Source organism: Pseudorca crassidens, chromosome 5 (assembly GCF_039906515.1).
Source record: "Pseudorca crassidens isolate mPseCra1 chromosome 5, mPseCra1.hap1, whole genome shotgun sequence".
In the NCBI taxonomy this organism is placed as follows: domain Eukaryota; kingdom Metazoa; phylum Chordata; class Mammalia; order Artiodactyla; family Delphinidae; genus Pseudorca; species Pseudorca crassidens.
The window spans coordinates 136,350,399-136,353,616 of NC_090300.1; positions in this window are offsets into that span (position 1 = coordinate 136,350,399).

The window sequence follows — 3,218 nt, forward strand, 5'->3', positions numbered from 1 at the left end:
AGGTACATTCCAGGACTACTCTGGTGGCGCAGTGGTTAAGAATCCGCCTGCCAATGCAGGGGACACGGGTTCAATCCCTGGTCTGGGAGGATCCCACATGCCGCGGAGCAACTGAGCCTGTGCACCGTAACTACTGAGCCTGCTCTCTAGAGTCTACGTGCCACAACTACTGAGCCTGCCTGCCGCAACTACTGAGCCCGTGTGCCACAACTACTGAAGCCTGTGCGCCTAGAGCTTGTGTTCTGCAACAGGGTAAGTCACCACAATGAGAAGCCTGCGCACCGCAACGAAGCGTAGCCCCCGCTCGCCGTAACTAGAGAAAGCCTGTCCACAAACAGATAGATTCCTTCCTCATGGACTACTTCCCCAGAGTCTAATACCTGGCCCTGATGTTGAGCATTTTTTCATATGCATATTGGCCATTTATACATGATCATGTCTTGCAGGAAGACAGTTTTATGTTTTTCTAGCCACTCTGTATGTCTTTTATTTATTTTTCTTGTTTGCACTTAGTCCTCCATTATAATTTTATTTTTCACCTTTATTGGAGTATAATTGCTTTACAATGTTGTGTTAGTTTCTGCTGTACAAAAAAGTGAAACAGCTATATGTATACATATACCCCATATCCCCTCCCTCTTGAACCTTCCTCCCACCCTCCCTATCCCACCCCTCTAGGCAATTTTAAATAAAAGGAGGGAAAGGTGGACATCGTTATCCTGTGTCTTATCTCAGGGGTAAACATTCTTTCACCATTACATTGTTAGCTGTAGGTTTTTCACAGATGCCCTATAACAGGTTGAGGAAGTTCCTTTCTATTAGTTTCTTGAGAGTTTTTAAAAAAATCTTTTAAATCATGAGTGGGTGTTATATTTTGTCAGATGCAGTTTCCATGTCTATTGAGAGGCCTGTATGGTTTTTCTATTTTATTCTGTTTTAATGGTGAATTACATTGATTGTTTTTTTTTTTTTTTTTTGTGGTATGTGGGCCTCTCACTGTTGTGGCCTCTCCCATTGTGGAGCACAGGCTCCGGACGTGCAGGCTCAGCGGCCATGGCTCACAGGCCCAGCCGCTCAGCGGCATGTGGGATCTTCCCGGACCGGGGCACGAACCCGTGTTCCCTGCATCGGCAGGCGGACTCTCAACCACTGCGCCACCAGGGAAGCCCACATTGATTGGTTTTTGAATGTTAAACCAACCTGGCATTCCTGAACACATACCACTGGTCACGGGGTATTACCCTTTTTATACATTGCTGGATTCAGTCTGCAAATATTCTGTCAAGAATATTAACTTCTATGTTTATGAGTGATACTGGTTTGTAGTTTCTTTGTCTTGTAATGGTTTTGGTGTCCGAATAGTCTGTCCTCATCAAATGTGTTGAGAAGTAGTTCCTCCCTCCTCTATTTTCTGAAAGAGTTTGCATAGAATTGCTATTATTTCTTCCTTAAGATTTTGTTAGAATTCACCAGGGAAACCATGTGGGCCTAAAGTCTTCTTTATGGGAAGGTTTTATATTAATAATTCAATTTTAAAATTGATATAGCGCTCTTTGGGTGCTCTATTATTTTGAGCCAGTTTTGATAATTTGTATTTTTTGAGAAATTTGTCTATTTAAAGGTTGATGATCTATTGGCATAAAGTTTTTCATAATATTCTCTTATTATCTTCTTTATGTCTGTGGTGATATTGCCTCTTTCAACCCTGATGTTGGTCACTTGAATGTTCTTTTTAGAATTTTCTTGTTCAGTGTTGTTAGAGGTTTACTTATCTTGTTGATGTTTTTGAAGAAAGAGTTTTGGTTTTATTGATTAGCTCTACTGTTTGTGTACTTTCTGGTTCATTGATTTTCACTCTGTATTATTTTCTTTATTCTGCTAGCTTTGTATTTAATTTGCTCTTCTAGCTTCTTATTTATTTAGTTATTTATTTTTGGCTGTGTTGTGTCTTCATTTCTGTGCGAGGGCTTTCTCCAGTTGTGGCGAGCGGGGGCCACTCTTCATCGCGGTGCGCGGGCCTCTCACTATCGCGGGCTCTCGTTGCGGAGCACAGGCTCCAGACGCGCAGGCTCAGTAGTTGTGGCTCACGGGCCCAGCCGCTCCACAGCATGTGGGATCCTTCCAGACCAGGGCTCGAACCCGTGTCCCCTGCATCAGCAGGCAGACTCTCAACCACTGCGCCACCAGGGAAGCCCCATCTTCTAGCTTCTTGAAGTGGGAGCATAGATCACTGATTTGAGACATATTTTTTTGTAGTATAAGCATTTAAAACTTTCAGTTTCTCTCTAGGGAATTCCCTGGTGGTCCAGGGGCTAAGACTCTGTGCTTCCACTGAAGGGGGCATGGGTTTGATCCCTGGTCCCGGAACTAAGATCCTCCATGCCGCGCAGCATGGCCAGAAAAAAAAAAGGAAATTTCCCTCTCAAAATTTTGATGTGTTGAAAAAGAAATTTTTTTTGATGTGTTGTGTTTCCATTTCTGTTTAGTTCAAAGTATTTGTAATTTCCCTTGTAGTTTCTTCTTTTATCCATGAGTTATTTAGAAATGTATTATTTACATACAATATATTTGGGAATACAATACAAAATATTTGGGAATTTTTCAAATATCTTTCTGGTGTTGGTTTATAATTTAATTTCATTGTGGTCAGAGGTCATACTTTGTGTGACTTCAGTCCTTTTAAATTTATTGAGACTGAAATCTATTTTGTCTGATATTGATATAGCCACTCTAGCTTTCTTAAAAAAAATCTTTTTAATACCATGCAATTTCTTTTTTAAAAAATTTATTTTATTTTATTTTATTTTATTTATTTTTGGCTGCGTTGGCTCTTCATTGCTGTGCGTGGGTTTTCTCTAGTTGTGGTGAGCGGGGGCTGCTCTTCATTGCAGTGTGCGGGCTTCTCATTGCAGTGGCTTCTCTTGTTACAGAGCATGGATTCTAGGTGTGCGGGCTTCAGTAGTTGTGGAGTGCGGGCTCAGTAATTGTGGCGCAGGGGCTCAGTAGTTGTGGTGCGTGGGCTCTAGAGCGCAGGCTCAGTAGTTGTGGTGCCCAGGCTTAGTTGCTCCACGGCATGTGGGATCTTCCTGGACCAGGGCTCTAACCTGTGTTCCCTGCATTGGTAGGCAGATTCTTAACCACTGCGCCACCAGGGAATCCCTAGCTTTCTTACGATCAGTATTTTCATGATATATATTTTTCACGCTTTTACTTTTAAC